Source organism: Dipodomys spectabilis, unplaced genomic scaffold (assembly GCF_019054845.1).
Source record: "Dipodomys spectabilis isolate Male_0828 unplaced genomic scaffold, ASM1905484v1 ptg000205l, whole genome shotgun sequence".
NCBI lineage: Eukaryota > Metazoa > Chordata > Mammalia > Rodentia > Heteromyidae > Dipodomys > Dipodomys spectabilis.
In genome coordinates this window covers 5,857,514-5,879,023 of record NW_024870882.1, presented here as the reverse complement: position 1 = coordinate 5,879,023, position 21,510 = coordinate 5,857,514, and the positions used below count along the sequence as shown (strand labels likewise).

Below are 21,510 nucleotides of genomic sequence, written 5' to 3'. Positions count from 1 at the left end.
CCTTCCCAAATTAGAAAAATGTATATACATGATGTAGAGAACTGGAATCAAATGCAGTGACAGCAGAGGATATGTGAGCTAGTAATCTTTAACTTTTAAATTCAAAAACAAAAATAAGCAATGAATGATAAAATTTGTTCATAAGGGAACCCTCAGCCTTCCGTTTGATACTCTGATTCTTCCACTAAAATAAAATATTGTTAGAATCAAGTTCTGGTCCAGGTTAAAATGCTAATACACGTGGAAATAATGACGTTGAGTTGGTATTAGTTAAATATGCCTTCCTATTAATGAAATACATGGAAAATGTTTTTACAAAAACTGGATGATAACAAGAGGGATTTTCGACAAAAGCATTATAATGGGTAAGGTGTGTAAAAGTTACAAAACTGGAACTGCATGCTGAGAAAAATATAAACTGTATGGGGAGGAGTAACGTACTGTTTTAGATGAGCCGAGTTAAGATAGATCATTATGTAACAAGAAATTTTGGTTCTTTCTAACAACTAGCAGATACTTATCTAATTATAAAAAATAAATACTAGAATGAAAAATCCAAATGAACTTTAATGATGCATTTAGTATTTTGGAGACAACAAAATTTTCAGTGTTAGGGACAGTTTAATTAATTATGGAATTTATAAGCACTGGACTCCCATGCAATCATTGTAAGTGATGTTCTTAGAACAGTATGAAATTTCTAAGGATAGGAAATATATGAATGATATAATGAGATGAAAAGTCAACTTATAAAGTAGGCTCACACCTGTATCTTACCTACTCACAAGGGTGAGATTTGAATATTATGGTTCAAAGCCAGCCACCAGAGGAATATCAATTTAACCACCAAAATGACAGAAATGGGCCTGTGGCTAGTGCTGTGGGAAAAAAAAAAGCAGAGAACAGTGTGTAGGCCCTGGATTCAAGTTCCAGTTTGGGCAATAAACAAATGAATAATCAAACAAATATATGACCCCAAATTTTAGGAAAATATGCATATGCATATATGCATGGCAGAGGGGTCTAACCGTGGTGTTCCAGTGTTTACATTGTGGAGTTCCAGGATGGGAACATCACAAACATTTAATTAAAGGAAATCAAATGTAACAATATGTTGGAAATGATCTGTACAACTTTGGAGGGATTGAGAGAATGAAGGAAAGAGGAAGAAAAATGAGGGAGAGGGTAACAAGTTAGATAAGAAATGTTATCACTACTTATGTAACTGTAACCCCTCTGTACATCACCTTGACAATAATATTAAAATAAAAAATAAAAACAAAACAAAAGCTTTTATTTATATCATTATATTTAAAAGTATACTTTAAAAGAGTTATAGGCATGTTTTAAATTTCTAATGTGTTGCCCCACTCTACTGGAGTATACTGGAATATGGGGAGAATTACTTACACATGAGTCCATGATTAAGGACCGTAAAAGAATTCCATAAAGAAATGTCAACATGGACCAAAGGGTCCTACCCATAATACCTTCCTTCTATAGCAAATCCACATAATTTAATCATTTAAAGACAAATGATGAACCAACGTCTCCATTTGTAGAAATACATACTTGTGACAAGGATGGAAAAGGCACTGAGACCCAAAGTGAATGATGCACAATTTTAAGGAAGATTCCATAGATAAAGGAATGTGTCCCACACACTTCCAACTGTAAATCTGGGAAAGTCAGTCATCTTTGTCATACTAATAAAAACCACAAAAAAGCTAACTGTGGGATTCAAAAAGATTGCATGAGAACAAGTGTTCATTGTGACAGCACAGTAACTTCAGTGCAAATTACTATGTCTCTCTTTCCTTGCCTTATTCCCACCTCATTCTTGAATTCTGAAGGTGAGATTCTGGGGAGCCAGTTCCCTTTGGTCTAGTAATTAATGAAAGTGAACAGGTGATTGGAGATACAATTTCTTCACATAGTTCTTAGATTCCCATTTTTTATTAAGCTTACGGAGAAATAATGGGATTGCAAAACACAAGAAAATCTTAATTTTTCCACTAATTTCTAAAATGTCTGCTGTAAGAACAACAAAATTAACGAAAGAAACAACTCAGAAACCATATAAAGATATTTGTGGTGTATTGATACCAAGAGAAATTGAAATGTCGCATATAAATATCAAATTACATTTACAAAGCACAAACTCTAATTCTTCACTGAGCTAATGTGATAATTACACATTTATATTTTCCAACAAAATCACCATTGAGAATACCACAGTCAATTTCAATCACAGAAGCAAAGCTGCAAAGAACTGCTAAAATTTTTACCTATTCTTTCCTGGAGTTGAGAGGGTTGATTCTGCTGACGTTGACTGTTTGATCCTCTTCCTCCTCACAAATACGTGTGCCTATGTAGAACAATTTATACCTATATCTTAACTTCATGGGTGTCTAGCCTTTCTGGTTGGATCTTCAGTCTGAGTATCACCTACGGAGCATATATAGTTTATGAACATGGACCATGCCTTAACAAACTAAAACATGCTCTAAAACAGTTCTAACAGAAACATCTGTGATAATGGAAATATTCTATATATGCATTGTCTAACAGACTAGCCACTGGCTATATGTGGCTAATGAATCTTAAATGTGAATAGTGTCTGAAAAATTAATTCTTCCAATTTCAGTTAAATGAAATTTTAAATAATAAGATTCATTTACTCATTTTTAACTGAACAGCTCAGTTTCCAAATAAGGAAGCTGAAGTTCTCACAAAGATGATGATAAAATATAATCCAAGTGAAGAATTTTCCATTAGATTCTAACTGAATGCCTGTGAATTATCTGAGTTTTCCTGTCTTATAGAATTCAGCCATCACTCACCTAGATTGACAGCTGGGAGGAAAGGGGTGGGAGATAAACACAAGCTACTTGGGATACTGAAAATTGCTCCTTGAAGATGAGGGTTATGCATGAATCTTTTCTATATTTAGTAGACAGCAAAGTGTGTGGAATCCTGAAGGTAGAAAAATAATGATTGTATTTCAATCAAACAGGTGCTCTTTTTTTATCAAAATGGGAGAGAAGTCAGACAGGTGAATTCTATAAATATACAAACAATATAGAGAAAATTTGCTACATTCTATTCCATGATAGGCCCTGGCATAAACGTTGGCACTCTGTACATACTATGTAAATATTCACACACTAAAAAACAGAAATGTAATCTTTTATTACTGTTAAAATACATAGAATATCTTCATAATATATATTTGTGGGCCTATTTTTTCCTTAATTTCTTCCACACCTACATTAAGAAATGCCTCTACGAAAAAAGCTTCTAGATGTGTTAAATTTGAATTCCATCTATTTATTTTGTTGAATTGTATTCTAGATAGGACTGAGGGCTTAGGGCTAGAAAAATAATAAGTATTCTCAACAAATTGTCATGCCTCCTTTTTAAGGGGAGCTAAACGTTTATTAGGAGAAATATATATTGGTCTTAGTAGCTAGGAACATTCAAGAAACAAAAGAAAAAAAACAATTCCACGGCAGACTCAAGTGTTTGCATATCTTCAAGTGAACACTAGCTGCTCTATATTCCATAGTATATTTGCAAGCTTTTTCTAAGCTATTGTCATTCTCCAGAGTAAAGTTCAAGCATGCCTATTGCTCATTAGAAAGATTGAAGTTGCTCAAACTCAGAACCCATTGTTTGTATAGGCTTCACATGGCTATCTTTACTTCACTCAGTGGCACTGAGGGATGGGAGCTACACTGGTAATATATAAATATACACATACACACATATCTCACTGGCTTTCACTATTACTGTAAAAATTAAGTCCTTTTTGTCTCTGACCCAAGAGCATCATAAATCGTCTAGCATCCATTAAAGTGTGACAAGTTCATTATTAACTTTCAAGTAGGTTATATCTCTAGCATCACACAATTCTAAATACTCATATGAAGAAAAATATATACCTAGAGTTTTGGTGTCCTTCTATATTACGAAGCTCTCAATTTTCATCTTATTTGCCTGGAGGAGGCAAAAATGCTTGATAGGAAATGTACCTTGTCACGTAACTGTAACCCCTTTGTACAGTATTCTTACAATCAAAAATGTGCAAAAAGGAAAAAAAAGAAATTTGACGTCACATATTTCCATTAAAACTAAATTTAAGGCCTGTAATTCTACAGGTTTTTAAGGACCAAATAAGTTGTGGATATGCCCCAAGGCCTTTACGAAAAGATAATGCAGAGAGATACAAAAGTGGCAGTAGGTAGGTGACCAGAGCAAAATTATGTAGCTTTACTTCACTGTTACCATAGCAGGATGGTTCGTAGTTACAGGACCAGAAGACATACTGGAAACTGACATCAATGAAGGGTCATTCATTATAGGAAAACATAAATCAGAATGCACCAAAGGTTGCAATCAACAGTGTCCAAAAAAGCAACACAGAATGGGATAAAGTTATTGCACGTATATATTTGATAAGTGGTTCACATCAAGAATATATAAAAAACATCATTGCAACGACACACAACCTGACTTTACAATGTGCAAAGAACTCAGATGTTTCTCCAGAGAAGACAAAGTGTTAACAAGCCCACGAAGAAGGTGTTTAACATCACTAATCACCACGAAAGTGTAAGTCAAAATAATGAAGAAAATTACCACTTCATATGAATTAGGTAGGATAACTACAAAAAATAAAGTAACAATACTGCCAAAAGTGTGGTAAAATTGGAACCGTTCTATGGGAAACAGAATGGCATCTTTTCAAACAATTGAAAACAGGATTATTCATACCTGTAATCCTAACCACTCAGGACAGGAGGCTGAAATCCAAGGATCACGGTTCATAGCCAGCCTGGGCAGAAAACTGGAAATGGATCTGTGTTTTAAAGTGGTAGTACTCTAGCCTTGAGGGAAAGTTCAGGGACAGTGACTTGGCCCTGAGTTCAAGACCCATGACAAAAAAATTTTAAAAAAAAGAAAGAAAAGAGAGTTTTCATGTGATCCAGTGATTCCATTTCTGGGCATATACTTTAAACATCTAAAAGCAAGGTCTGGAAGAGATCTTGTGCACTCATAGTCATTTTGTACAATACTCAAAACATGGAGGCAATCCAGTGGCCATCAACAAATGAATAGATAAAGCAAATGTGGTTTAAACATACAGTGGCATATTATTTCAACTTTAAAAAGAATTATGGGGCTGGGAAGGTGGCTCAGTGGTAGAGCGCTTGCCTTGCATGCATGAGGCTCTAGGTTCGATTCCTCAGCACCACATAAGCAAAAAGAAAAAAGCCGGAAGTGGCACTGTGGCTCAAGTGGTAGAGTGCTAGCCTTGAGATGAAGAGCTGAGGGACAGCGCCCAGGCCCAGAGTTCAGGCCCCACGACCGGACCCAAAAAAAAAAAAAGAATTATGTTGTGACATATGCTATATTATGGATGAAATTTTGGAACACTGCTAAGTGAAATAAGCCAGTCATAAAAAGATCAAGTATTACATGATTCTACTTATATCAGTAGTTACATAGAACAGTCTACTTGATAGAGACAGGAAGCAAAATCATACTTGATGTATACCTTGAAGCAGAGGAGAGGGGGAAAATTGTTTTAATGAATAAAGAATTTGAATCTTGGAGGATGTAAAGAGTGTGGATATTGAGATTGTACAATATTGTAAATGTACTTATTACTACTATGTTGTATTCTTAAAATGATTAATAAAACTTTGGAGAGAATTATGAAGGGGTCAAGCATAATCATGGTACATTGTATGCCTATGTGGATATATCAAAATGAAAAATACACTTATTTAAGTAGGTAATGCTAATAGAATTGAGAAAAGACAATAAATTTTAAGTTAAGTGTGCAAGTTTAAGTCAGAGGGCTTTGCTTCTTCAAAACAGCAATTTAGAAATCTAATTTCTCTGTCAACATAGTGTTGGTGGGACATTACAATGTACAGTGCCCTGTGAGTAACAAGTGCTTATGTGACACTCAGAGGGAGTTAAATCACTATATCTGGGTAGTTATGGATAAAAGGTAATGGTTGGAACTGGCTCCAACATGGTGAGGATGAATGATGCAGCAAATATTACACACCCTTTTCACATGAAGCTTTAGGTGCTAACACATGGCTTTTTCTGACTATGGTCTAGGGAGTGTCCCTCTACTTCCCATCCAATCAAAAGTGTTTTCTGTGCTTGTGCTCTGAGATGGGGCATCCAATAAGGAAAAATTCCATACTCATGCTCTGAGACTAGGAAACCAATTATGAGACACTATGTCCTTCTTTTCGCTGGGGAGTCTGTTTCACTGCTTTGTTTTTGCTTTGAGGAAGAGACTGTTGCACTGCTCTCTTTTCGCTTTGAAGAAAAACTGCTTTAAAAACTGTTCTGCTCTCTAATTCTTTAAAGAAAACAAACCCGAGACTTAGACAATACTGCTATTCTGAAGATGTTGCGGGGAGGGAAGCCTTGACTTTCACCTTTGAGACTAGATTTAGAATTTGATAACTTAGTTGCTGTGGTTTCAGATTAATCTGAACCAGGCTAATATCTGTATTTTTTCAATTCTTCTAACTAGAATCTCTGAAGTATTAGGAAAAAACAAAACAAACAAACAAATAAAAAACAACAAGAACTTGATATTAGGCTAACAAAGGCTCCAGAAATTCTCAGATTTCTTTTTTTTCTTGTATGAATCTAATGAAAAGTTCATGCAGCAAACTAGCATGTTTAAGGTGTTACATTCTGTAGAATGTGGTTTCTTTTCTTCCTCTTATTCTAGGATAGAAATTGATCTATTCTAAAGCCAGAGGATATGTTTTCTTCACAAGCTAATCAGGTTCTCTGAATTTTGCTTTCTTAAAAATTGCTTGACTGCTATAAGAGGGAATTGAAGACTGCTAGGCAGGAGGGATTGAGTGTGATATGTGGGAAGTGTTCTCATACTCTGCATCTAGAGAGCTAGAAAATATGATGATCTGCTCGCAGCCTCAAGCAATTCAGAAAGTGGCTTGCATTTTCTAAAACCTAAATCCAAACTTTCACCTTCTCCTTCCCACCAAGAATTCCCCCTCAGGCTTCTTCTTACCATAGTGTCTTGGCAGCTTAGAACTGCTTTACCTCAGAAATGTGGCATCAAAAGTGTGCCCTGTGGTCAGCCAAGCAGCTGGTATCTGACTGATTCATCTATCGCTCTTAAAATCCTGCAGCTCAATCTGTGCTCTGTGCTCAGAGTTCAGTAAGTGTGCTTAATCCATAGCTACGTGCTTCCAGAGAGCAGTCTTTCCTCTTTCTATTAGCAGTAGGAACACAAGTACAGACAGGTTCTTTATAATGAAGCAGCCACACATAGCTGTTGGTTTCATAACCACTTGCTGAGGCGAGTTTCCTAAGGGAACCAAGGCAATATGCAAATAAGGTGTTTTCACCTGGAAGCTCATAAGCCTCCATTCCAAAAAGGGAGCTGCTTATAATAAATTCTGTCTGGGAATGGACTGTGTAGGAGTTAGAATATTCTTTTTCTCTGAAAATGATGGAAATAAGGGAAAGTATTGAATAAGCATAATCATCTTCCAAAAAGCTATATAACTAAAGTATATCCTGTTACTAAAATCGTTCTAGGGACTTGAGGAATAGTTTAACTCATAAAGCACAAGCTGAGTAAGAATTTTCTAACAATTTCTGGCCTGGGTGTCCTGGTTTAGTGGATTGCTCTGATATTTTTAACCCCTTTCAAAATAACCAGCTGAGCTTCAAAAGAGCCAATAGAGCAAGATTGTGAACACAACTTGTGATCAATACCAGAAGTAGTAACTCATTAGGGGTATAACCTGGGCAGACTTCCTACTCATAGTGGTTGCTTTCTGTCAATAACATGCTTTTAAACAGAACTAAACATTGCCATGCTAAGTTCCTTTCAAATTGGTGGTCCTTCTTGGGATATTGGGTTACAGTAGGGGAGTATTCCCAACAATGTGGGGACTAGTCCAGGATCCATGTTATGCAAGGGGGATGTAGGGAGACCCTCAGGAGAAGACATATCCTGAGTTGTTGAGATAGCTCAAGGTTGGGTTAAACACCATCCGTTGTGGTAAAGGATGGAAAGTGTATCAGCAATTTCAGGAAAGGGCCCAAGGAAGCACCTCAATAAAAAGTAATGTCATGCATCACCCATGAGAGGAAAAATTGGACTAGAGCATACTACCTGGTTGGTTGGGGATTTTTCTGGGCTGAGTGTGTCTTAAGCACAAAGAGAAGTTGAGTCTCGATGTGTGTTTTCATTCTCTGGCCCAAGAATAAAAATGGGCGAGCTGGAGGAATCCATTGTTGAGAAATCTCCAGTAACGGGAGAGTTAAATATGAGAAGGGTGCACAAGAAACTTACAAAAGGGAGGATTACGTGCACCAAAAACTGAAATCACAACAGACCTGCTGAAATGGGGAATAAGAATTCTAGGCCTAAGGAACCCAAGAAAAATGATCTAAGGACCTGCTTCTGATAATCCATTGGGAGAATGTTGACAAAGGTCTGAGAACACTATTAAATAATGTATGATTTTCATTATGGAGCTCCATAATGTGCACTTCTCCAAACAAAAACTTGTTATGAATATGTGCTTGCATGTGTGTGTTTTAAATCTTATATCCTGAAAGGGGAACTCAAAAAGTCCTACCCACTATACTCCCTCAGCTGCCCACTTTAAGTCTGAAGCCTGGATTGATCCTCTAGCTGATCCAAGGATGCAAGGCATTGAACCTTAGTTTCAGAAGCTGATTTTTATTTTTGAGCTCTAATTTTATTTTATTTTATTTTTTTAAATTTTTATTTTTATTTTTTGTGAACATACTGTACAGAGGGGTTACAATTACATGGGCAAGATAATGAGTACATTTCTTATCAAGCATTGCAGCCTCCTCCTTTGTTTACCCTTCACATCCCTTCCCAGCCTCCCCCTGCCCCCCCAACCCAGTCCCCCCCCCCCCCGCACCAAATTTGTAAAGTTCGTTTTTGACATGACAACTTGTACTGCTCATAGTTGCATTGGGTCTACCTGTATCCTTAAACGACGAGTTTCTCCCCATCTCCTCCACAAATTATACCGACATCAAATATAGGGAAAGCAGGGGTTATACTGTGGGGGAGGGACATACAAAGTTACAAAGAAATAATCTTATAAATGAGTTAGAAACAAATGCATGAAAGAAAAAAAAATATTTAAATACATATCTAAGGGTTCATTTTCCTAACATTACATTATCTGATCTTTCCTGCTTGACTCATACATATACTAGATATTGCAAATAAGGGAAACCATGGGACCTAAGTTTCTTTGGGCTTGGCTTGCTTCACTTAATATAATTTTTTCCAAGCCTTTCCATTTCTTAACAAATGGGGAAATGTCATTCTTTCTGATCGAGGCATAGAATTCCATTGTGTATATATACCACATTTTCTTGATCCATTTATCTACTGAGGGGCATCAGGGTTGGTTCCATATCTTAGCTATGGTAAATAATGCTGCAATAAACATAGTTGTGCTGGTAGCTTTAGTGTGGTCTTGTTTGTGAACATTTGGTTAAATGCCCAAAAGTGGGATTGCTGGGTCATAGGGGAATTCTATGTGGAGTCTTTTGAGGAACCTCCATACTACTTTCCAAAGTGGTTGAACAAGTTTACACTCCCACCAACAATGAAGTAAGGTTCCCTTCTGTCCACATCCACTCAAGCATCTGTTGTTGTTAGAGTTCTTGATTATAGCCAATCTAACTGGGGTGAGGTGGTACTTCAATGTTGTTTTGATTTGCATTTCTTTTATGGCTAGGGAGGTTGAGCATTTCTTCATGTGTCTATTGGCCATCCTTCTTTCTTCTTCAGAGAAGTTTCTCTTCAAGTCTTTAGCCCACTTATTTATTGGGCAGTTGTTTCTTTGAGGATTTATTGTTGGGGGATTTAATTTTTTGAGTTCCAAGTATATTTTAGATATGAGACCATTGTCCGTTGTATGGCTAGTAAAGATCTTCTCCCAATCCGTGGGCTTTCTATTGATCTGGCTAGTTATGTCCTTTGCCATGCAGAAGCTCTGCAACTTCATGCAATCCCATTTGTCCAACCTTTCTTTGATTTGTTGTGTTTCCGGGTCTCTATTAAGAAAACTTCGGCCTGAGCCAAGGAGGCCTAGGGTATCTCCTATTCCATCCTGTAAGGTTTTCAGAGTGTCTGCTTTGACTCCGAGGTCTTTGATAGATTTGGAGATGATTCTGGTGCAGTGTGATATATAAGGATCTAGTTTTAGTCTTCTACAAGTAGTTAACGAATTTTGCCAGCACCATTTACTGAAGAGGCTGTCTTTCTTCCATTCTATTATTTTAGCTCCCTTATCGAAGATTAGTTGGCTATAGGTCTGTAGGTTCATTTCTGGGTTTTCAATTCTATTCCATTGGTCCTAAGGTCTGTTCTTATGCCAGTACCAAGCTGTTTTGATTACTATGGCTTTATAGTAGGGTTTGAAATTTGGTATTGATATTCCAGCAGCAGTGTTCTTTCCATTGAGGAGCGTTTTTGCTATTCGGGTCTTTTATTGTTCCATATGAATTTTTGGATTGGCTCTTCTTTTTCCTTGAAGAATGAGGTTGGAATTTTGATAGGTATTGCATTGAATTTGTAGATAGCCTTGGGAAGTATTGCCGTTTTCACGATGTTGATCTTTCCAATCCAGGAGCATGGGAGGTTTTGCCATTTTCTAAGTTCTGTTTTGATTTCCTTTTTCAAGATTTTAAAGTTTTCATCATAGAGGTCCTTCACTTCTTTAGTTAAGTTAATTCCTAGGTATTTTATTTTTTGAGGGGCTATTGCAAATGGAGTTACTTTCCTAAATTCAGCCACACTTTTCTCATTGTTGGCATACAGAAAAGCCATTGATTTTGGGGGGTTAATTTTATATCGTGTTACTTTGTCAAAGTTTTGAATCAGCTTGAGTAATTTGGTAGTGGAGTCTATGGGATTCTTTAAATACAAGATCATGTCATGTGCAAAGAGGGAGAGTTTTATTTCTTCTTTCCCTATTTGGATCCCCTTTATGTTTACATCTTGTCTTATTGTTGAGCTCTAATTTTAATGTTCACTTGGTAAACTAAATCCTCTCTATCCCTTTCTCTGAGTAAATACGCATCAACATGAAATATAAAGTTATTTTGATAAAAAATAAAAATAACTCAGAAGAAATTATAAATGCAAAAACAATCTTCACAGAAGCAAACTCCCAGAGATATTTCATGACTTTGACAAGGATAAAGTGGTTAAAGTTAGTATAAATTTAGAAGAATGACAATGCACAAAAACATAAAAAATACTCATATATTTCATTATATAATCCAAAGCAAAAAGCAAATGTTTTTTAGATGATTTTTTAAAACCCAGTCTTTCAGGTACTGGGAAGGTGGCTCAATGGTAGAGTGCCTGCCTTGCATGCATGAGGCCCTGGGTTTGATTTCTCAGCATCATATCAGCAGAAAAAGATGGAAGTGGTGCTGTGGCTCAAGTAGTATCACTAGCCTTGAGCTGAGGGACAGCACCCAGGCCCCAGAGTTCCATCCCCATGACCAACAAAATAAAAATAAAACACAAAACAAAACACAGTGTCTCACTTTTGTGACCTCAACTCTGTAATAAGTCTGCTTCAGCCTAGGGCTAATATTTTAGGTGTGGACATTTATCAACACTCCTGAATCAGACTCTACTTAATCATTTTTTAAATATATATTTTGTTCTTAATTTTCCTCTTTATAAATTCACATGCACCTATAAAAAACGGTGTGGCCATCCCAGTAACCTTCTCAAAGTACCTCCTAATGACAACTTACAAAAAGTTCTATTATATTACAACAAGGAAAACAATGCTACAAATAAAGAAAACCAATAATTAAATATTAACGAATAATAAAATAAAAAACAAAACAATTACCAGTGTTTTCAGTATTTGAAGTGTACTACAAATTAGATTTTATTATTGTCATATTTCTTTACATTTAACACTGGCTAAGATTATGATGTTCAACAAGAATTTTATAGGCTATGAGTAGTGTTTAAAGTCACCCACTAAGATTACCATTTATAGTTCATCTCATAATTTGTATATGGCTTATATCATCATTTGTTCCTCACTAACATATAAAGTAAGGAAGGCCTACAGTTTTAATAGAAACTGTGTAGTTAACATAGTCAACTCTTTATTCTGCTTTACACAAAGATTTTGCAAATTCTCATTAGTAAAGTTTCTATAAACTCTGAAATGTACATACTTAGTAGTACTTATCTGCTACCATAAATCTTAAATACTTTATAGAAAAGTATTATGACCTGTCATACAGTCCCAGTTTTGGCATATATAAGCAAATATCCAAAAGTAAATATATTTAAAACATTAAAACTTTTAGCAAACCTTAACACTTGCTACAGTGTTCATTATGACAGGTCTTTTGCATAGAATAATTGATTTCCTCCTCCTACACATCTCTTGAACAACAAATATCTGGATTTATTTTGTTTTTGACACGTAAATCTTGACTTTATTCTTAAATGTGTACTTATCTAAGAAGTACATGGTTCTCAAATTTCACAACAATTCTTTTAAACTTACTTTTTTTTATTTGCCTAGTTTAAAAAATCAATTACAATTTATATATAAAAATATTCTGTGCTCAATTCAGCATCACATATACTAACATTGGAATGATACAGAGAAGATTAGCATGGCCCCTGCCCAAGGATGACAGGCAAATTCCTGAAGCATTCCATCGCCCAATTTGTTAGGAAATGGAAAGACTTGGAAAAAAAATTATTAAGTGAAGTAAGCCAAGTCCAAAGAAACATAGGTCCCATGGTTTCTCTAATTTTCAATAACTAATATATGTCTGGGATAAGCAGAAAAGGTCAAAAGTTATGTGTATATGACCAGATAAGTTTATGTTAAGGGCCGGGCGCTGGTGGCTCACGGCTGTAATCCTAGCTACTCAGGAGGCTGAGATCTGAGGATCGTGGTTCAAAGCCAGCCCGGGCAGGAGAGACCATGAGACTCCTATCTAAAATAAACCACCAGGAAACCAGAAGTGGCGCTGTATCTCAAGTGGTAGAGAGCTAGCCTTGAGCTGAAGAGCTGAGGGTCAGCGCCCAGGCCTAGAGTTCAAGCCCCACGACCGACCAAAACAAACAAAAAAAAGCTAAAAAAAAGAAAAGATTATGTTAAGGGAAATGAACCCCAAGTTAGGGACACAAGTGGTTTTTTTTTTCTTGATATCGTTTCTCACGTACTTATAACGTGCAGTGTGTTGTTTTTGTTTTTGTTTCTTTATATGTTCCTCCCCCATGCTATAACACCTGTTTTCACTGTATTGGAAGTTTGTGCGCCTTCTTCTTTTATATATTTTCCTCTAATTTTCTGAGGGGAAGGAAAAAAACAAAATCCTTAAATAGGGATACAGGTTGACCCATTGTAACAATGAGATGCACAAGACACTATGTTGTAAAGTGAACTTTACAATTGAGGCGGGGAAAGGGAGGAGGTTAATGGACTTGTGGAGGTGGAGGGAAGGGATGGTAGGGAAACAATAAAGGAGGAGGTAACAATACTTGTTAGGAAATGTACTCATTACATTGCTCATGTAAGTGTTACCCCTCTGTACAGTATTTTTGCAATAAGAAAGTAAAAAATGTTCTGAGATGGAAGAGTTTATTTCCTTTATTTTACTCATATAATATCGTTAGCAAAGAAATTCATGAAAAACTCCGATATGAAGGTATTTTGAATAAATATGTGTGTGAATGCACGCATGTGCTCAAGCATTTGCATGTGGGTTGTCGTACTCAGAGTTTGAAATCAGGGCTTCAAGGTCTTGATAGGCCTTTTCTCTCTAGATTGGTGAGCTACTAAATGAACTATATCTCCATTCTTGGCCCTTTGCAGGTTCATTAAAATTTTTGAAAAATAATCTCATGGATTTATTTTGCCCTGATTTGCTTCCAACTTTTATCCACAGATCTCAGGCTCCTGAGTAGATATCCCAAGTAGTTAGGATTATAGGTATGACAAACCAGCAAAGGCTTTCAGAATAACGTTAAAAGTAGAAGAAAATTTACTTCAGAGGGGCATGTTTTAGCATCTCCAATTTTAAAGCATTTTGGAGTTATTATTTATGATTTTTTATTTTTGGATACTTATAAGACAGTAGGTGATTATATTGAAAAGTTTTAGTACTTTTTAAAAAGGATACTGGAATTTTGGGACAGAAGAAATTTGCCTCTCTTTGGACCTCAATGTATAAGCTCAGTTTTGTTCATGATAACCCAATGTCACCAACACAATCTGTGCTGAAGACAAATGTGACAGAAAACAATCACCATGGGCAATATTTAGTATACTATTATTTCTTGGACAATATGAATATTGAATTGAGAGTGTCATAGAATGGAGAGATTTTATCTACCTTTTGTGTATTGCTGGAAGAGTTTCGGAAACTTTGACTCATTTCCTTCCTCACTGTGTGTGTCTTTAGGCCATGCACTTACTGCCTTTAATTACAATTTTTCCCAACACTAAAATGGTAATAACATTAGCATTATAGCAAATGTTATATTAACAATTAAGGGAATAAAACTTGTGAAATACTTAACATAAACTTCTAGGAATGAGCTTTGAGTTTAGCCAGCAGTCTTTTTAAAATACTAAATAGAATGTGATAAGTAGTACAGAAACCATTACAGGTAGTGAGCAACCAGAAGTAAGATCTATTGATCATGCTGCTTCCAAGGAAGCCAGGTGGATAACTTCTCATGCTGTAAATCAAACTGGTTATCTTATGTCTTGATAGTGTAAAAATGTGCAAAACTGATAAAACATAAAAGTATCTGAGCAGTATAATGTGTTTTACAACATTTAAGTTACATCGCAAAGATAAAGAAGACATAGAAGAATAAATTCTTTTTTTGTTGTCCTATCATAGGTCCTTAGAAGGATGAACTCTTTCCTCATTCTTATACAGGCATCATCAGATGAGAGGAATTGTATTTTTTTTTGTTTGCTTCCTTCCATTTATTCTTCAGTTTGAAATCTGAGCTACTTGAGACTGAAACAAACCAAGGGAAATTAGACAAACAGGCTTTGGAAAGAGCAATCAATGTAAAATAAATAAACTACAGCCTTGTAATAGTTCTAACTAAATTGAGTTATATAGTATCAGTTGTTAACAGAAAATGATTTAAGCAATACCATGTTATTGAAAACTGAAAAATGTTAGGAGTTGCTGCATTTTTTTTCTTTTCTATTACCTCGAATTAATTATTGATCTGGTTTAGCGAGATTAAAGATGAGATTAACCAGAAACTGGATTAAAAATGGACAAAAGGTCTGAATATACATGTTCTCCATAAAGCCCTGAAAATTGCCTGTGGGTTTACAGAGTTATGTTTAATACAACATCTATGCTGCCTTAACGGATTTTGAGCAGAAGTCATTAGAGAAATATAACTCAAAATGTATATGATACAACTTCATAACTATTATAACTCATCAAAAAATCAATGGAACCAGTTATGGTGGTAAAGGCTTGTAATTCCAAGCATTTAGGAGGTTGAATTTAAGTCTAAGGCCAGTCTAGGGTACTGCAGATAGTTAAAACCTGCCCTTTATTACCTTTGAATAAAAGGCAATAATGTTGGTGAGAGTGTGGAGAAAAGGAAATTTTCTACACTATTGGTCAAAAAACAGATTAGTATTCTCATTGTAGAAAGTAATATGCAAGTTTCTAAAGAAATCCAAAGTTGAGATATCATCTGACCCACCAATCATGTGATTATTTCTCTCTGGGTAACTCGTAAATATATCTGTAGTTCATTGTTATTCACATTATTCACAACAACAGCCAAGATGTAAATCGAAGTTCAGTGTTCAACGACACTAATAAAGCAACTGTGTTACATGCACAAATATCTTTTTCTGTTTCATCCTTAAAATAACAAGAGACTGCTCCCATTAGCCACAACTTACAATGACCTGAAAGATGTATTCGAAATGAAGAAAAATGTTGTGTTCTGATCTTTGTAAACACACACACACACACACACCCCAACCACAAATATTAAGACAGAATTTTTTGTTTTAAAGTAAAGCAAAGTGGAACTTCTCAGGCATTTTGTTCACAATGTAGAAGATACTAGATATACAGTGTGAGGTATATGGTTGAAATGTACAGCATGAGGATACAGGGGACAACAATGGCCTTACATAGGAATGAAGCTAAGTAAGTAGGAGTTGTTCTTCCTAGTAGGGGTTGCTCTTTTAGTTGTTCTCCTTTCAGTAATGGATAAGATGAATGTAATTCTTTCAATATACCTGCCTGTTTACAGAAATGACAACAAACAATATAGCAATAATGTTGCACGCTCAACATAGAACAAACTGTCAAATTAAAATACATGAGATTATCCTTGATGTAAACTAATCATTACAAATAAGGAAAACCATGGGAACTATGTTTCTTTAAGTCTGGCTTATTTCACTTAATATGATGTTTTCCAAGACCTTCCATTTCCTTACAAATGAGGTGGTATCTTTCTTTCTGATGGAAGCATAGTATGTGTGTGTATGTGTGTATGTTAGTGTGTGTGTGTCATTTTCTTGATCCATTCATCTACTGAGGGGCATCAGGGTTGATTCCATATCTTAGCTATGGTAAATATTACTGTGATAACCATAATTGTGCTGGTAGCTTTAGTGTGGCCTTGTTTGTGGTCATCTGATTAAATGTCCAGAAGTGGGATTACTGGGTCTGAGGGAGCATTATTGTGTACATCAAGGATAATCTTAGTAGATGAGTAGAATAGCTCAATAGCTATGTACATATGACCGTACAAGGTGATTCTAAGTGAAATGAACTCCAAGACATGTTCTTTGTTGTTGTTGTTCTTAATGTACTATGTGATTTATTTTTATCCTTTTGTGTTTTCCCCACCTATGTTTTATCCCCTGTAGTCACTGTATTTGATTTTGATACCTGGTGTATTTTAAATATGTTGATCAGAACTGGGAAAGGGGAAGGACAAAAACAAAATAGTGAGACAAAGAACAAAGGGAAAATCTATGCAACAGTGATATTCACAAAACAATAGGTTGGAAATGATCTTGCAAGGTGCGTTGGGAGGGAAGAGGGAGAAAAATGGGTGAAGGGGTAACAAGTTAGAAAAGAAATTAATTCATTACCTTAATTATGTAACTATAACCCTTCTGTACATTACCTTGACAACAAAATTTAAATAAAAAATAAAATATAATATATGAGAGCAGCAATACAGTCAGTGGCACTAGGGGAAATTCTGAACTACACAAAAAAAATAGAACAGCTGTGGAGAGCAGCAATTTGATTTTAATGTAGGAAGTAATAAACTAGCATACAGATTTTCAGCCTCATGTCAGTCACTAAAAAGGGAAAACAAAATGCATAATCAGCAAACCAATACAGATAAAACAGAAAACTAAACAATTGAGGTGAATAGATGACATGGATCAACAATAACAAATGACACAATTAGAAAATATTAACAAGATGGTAAGTTTAAAAAACATTACCCATAATTCTATTAAATGTTGTTTACATCACAATTTGTTAGAACTATAATTCAAATCACAGTTTAATAGTATATCATTTTAATAATAGTTTATTTGTTATTGATTACTTCATATTGAATGTTTAATATATAATTTTACTTTCTGCAGGAATAGAAAAGAAAAAAGTGAAACAAATTTTAATAAATTAATATAATAATTCAAAGTGTATCCTACACTCAGCACTCATCTTAACATGAAAAAATAAATTATTGCACATGACTCTTGGTATTAGGTGGAAGGGATCAGCATTGTAGTAAAATTCACACCACACATTACAGGAGGGATGACTCCTCTAATCTAGATTAAATTGTGGAAATTTGAATTTTACATGCATGTTTAATTCCTGTCTAGGTGACATCTAAAACATATACAATCATATAAACGAGGAGTATTTCAGATGGTACTTAAATGTTACATTCATTAATCAAATTTTTATTATTTTGTACCAAATAAATATTTAAAGAGAGACTGAATTTTTGAGTAGATGATGGTGTATATGTGCCAGATTATTCATATTGAGGCTTTTATATTTCTGACATTGTTTCTAGAGTCGGATTTAATTTTCCATAAAGGGTTAAGTGCACTATATTGGATATATGAAAGTAAACTGAATGTTTATTCCATTAATCCTTTGCCACTTGTCTAATCCTAATATAATTTATCCATGTGTTTGAAGTAATGAAAATAACAACAGATAAAAGCAAGATAAATCAATCTGTAGTAGACAACTATTTTCACCTTTATTTTCATAGTTGGTCCTCTTTTACACTACAGAATATTATTGGGAAAATGTGCTCCAGGCTGGCCACAACTGCAGAATATTATGGTTTGATGTATCATAAGATAAGGAAGGAAGGGGACCTTCCTTCTAAAAGTCTGCTCCATGGGATGTGATCTGCTTCATTGTGCTGAATTGGAAATGAACAATGTTCACTGTCAACCTTGAAAAGTCATCTTGATAGACCATTTCTATAAGTGGTTACAGAGGATTATTGATGGCTTTACAAGGATGTCAGATTGCCTCATTTTGAGACAATTAACAGGAATTTAGTCAGCTGTTTTTTGTATCTTTAGGAGAAAAACCCATTGACTCTAGGTCAGGGGATCACTGCGACCCAGAGAAGCAACTACCTTGAATAATCCTAGACCTCTAAAACAAAAAAATACCACACAAAACAAACAAATGGCTGGGAAGGTGGCTCAGTGGTAGAGCGCATGCCTTGCATGCCAGAGGCCCTGGGTTCGATTCCTCAGCACCACATAAGTAAAAAGAAAAAAGCCGGAAGTGGCGCTGTAGCTCAAGTGGTAGAGGGCTAGCCTTGAGCTGAAGAGCTGAGGTACAGCGCCCAGGCCCAGAGTTCAGGCCCCATGACCGGACCCAAAAAAAAAAAAAAAAAAAAAACTCAAGTAAGCACAGCCAGTCAGTTCTGATCACAGCCTAAATGAAGTCAGGCAAAAAACAGAAACTGAAAGTCATTTAGCTGATAAATAATATATTTTTTATGAGGCAGACTCAAAGGAGACTCCAGAGAGAGTGTCAGAAAGACTGAACAGAGAGACTAAAATTGATCACACAAAGATTAGAAAGTAGAATTCCTTGTAGAACAAATAAATCATAGAAAGCCTATGCATGTAAGAACAAGACAGAAAACCAAATTCTAGAAATGCACATTTTCTTAGAGCTCAGCTTAATGAATTATCAATGGAAATCTTTGAATTCTTAAATATTTAACATCATGTGGGAGAAGGCTGAAGAGAATGAATATGTCATCAGTCACATTAAGAAGTAATCAAGCAAAGATTTGTTATAAAAAGAGAAAACAATTATTCCAAAAGTGGGAATCATTTTTTTTGATGTAAAAGTTCTTGATTTAGGTGCTAGCAATTTCCATACAATTGTTCAGTTCCACAGCTGAGTTGATACTGACTGCAGTATTCCTGCATGAAGGAAAAGAGAAAATTTACAAATATCTGATGAAATGAGTTGAAGGTGAAGTGTTCTAATAGTGATATCTAAGATTTAGACACAAGTGAAGAGGTGGATTTTCTTTTCTAAAAATCCTCCATTTTTAGCCTGGTGCCAATGGCTCACAGCTGTAATCCTAGCTACTCATGAAGCTGACATCTGAGGACTGCAGTTCAAAGACAGCCTGGACAAGAAAGTCCCTGAGACTCTTATCTCCATTTAACCACCAAAAACCAGAAGTGACACTGTGGCTCAAGAGACAGAGTACCCACCTTGAGTTGAAGAGTTCAGGGACAGTGCCCATGCCTAGACTTCAAGCCTCTCAAACAACAACAACAACAACAAAATCTCCCTTTTCTTGGACTGCCAACATCTTTTCCTAATATTCAACAAAGAAGCCATTTTGTCACCCAATACCTTTAAGTCCTATGCTAGCTACTGCAAATAGAATGATTTGGTATCTTATGTCAAAGGTTCATATTTGTGGAAACAAATGCCAGCAGTAGTAACTTGTTTTCCAGTCCTTGAACTCTGGACCTGGTCACTGAACATGGTTATACTTGTAGCTTTCATGTGAGCTTGTTTGTTAATTTTTGGATTACTGCCCATGAGGGGAATTACAGGGTCTTAAGGGAGATATATATTTACTCTTTTCAGGAAACTCCATACTGCATTCCACAGTGTTTGAACAATTTAATTTCCAACCAACAGTGTAATAGAGTTCCCAATTGGCTGCATCCATGCCAGCATTTGCTATTGTTAGCTTTCTTCATAATGACCGTTCTAACTGGGAAGAGGTAAAACGTGTCTTTTTTACTTGTAGATACCATAACTGAATGAATCCATGAAACCTATATTATTCTGTCTGCATTCCTTTCTCTTTTTTCTTAGTAGAATTTTCCTAAGCCTTTCATTTTTCTTAAGACTGGTAAAAAGTTATCATTTCTAATGGGTGAATAGAATTCCATGGTGTGTGTGTGTGTGTGTGTGTGTGTGTGTGTGTGTGTGTGTGTGTGTGTGTGTGTGTAAGATGACTATAGGCCCATGAGTTCATTTCTAAACCTTCTGTTTCATCTGTAGTTTTGTAATTCCATATTAAATTTGAATTGCTTTCTCGAATGCATTGAAGAATATTGTTGGGATTTTGATAAGTATTGCATTGTTCATAGTTTGGGGACAGTATTGCAGTTTTCACTATATTAATTCTTCCAACCAGGAGCATTGAAAGACTTTCCATTTACTTGAATCTCCTTCAGTTTCCCTTTTTATATTTTTAAAGTTTTCACAGTAGAGGTTAAATTAATTAATTCCCAGTTTTGTTGTTGTTCTTTTGTTTTGTTTAGATTTGTTTTTATTTTGAGGCTAATACATATGAGGTTGTTTTTTGGATTTCAGCCTAGTTCCCATTGTTGGTAACACAGAAAAACTACTGATTCTTGTGGGCTATATACCGTGCTACTTTGCCGAAGGTTAACATCACTTTTACTATCTTAAGGCAGGAAGCTATAGGGCCATTTCATCTGTAAAAAGGGATAGGTTTACTTCTTCCCTATTTGAATCCTCTTTATGTTTTTCTCTTCCCTATTGCTTTTGCTAGATAGTCCACTACCATATTGAAGAGTAGTAGAGAAAGTGGACATCTTTTTCTCATTCCTGATTTTAATGTCTTCATACTTCCACTGTTACGTAATTGCTAACTACCACTATCATATACATATTCAGTAGTATACTGAGGAATGTTCAATGCATTCCTAGATTCTCATAACTTTTTAATCATAAAGGGGTATTGGAGGTTGTTAAAAGCTATTTCTACTTCCATATAGACGATAACATGTTTCTTGTCCCGGCTTCCGCTGATGGTTTGTATTATGTTTAGTGACAAGAATATTGAATCCAATTGTA

General features: G+C 35.5%; 1 pseudogene; it reads left to right on the top strand.

Annotated features, from left to right (window-relative positions):
• The first annotated feature begins 12,680 nt into the window (after positions 1–12,680).
• LOC122122140 lies at positions 12,681–12,793 on the top strand (annotated as a pseudogene).
• The last annotated feature ends 8,717 nt before the right edge of the window (positions 12,794–21,510 follow it).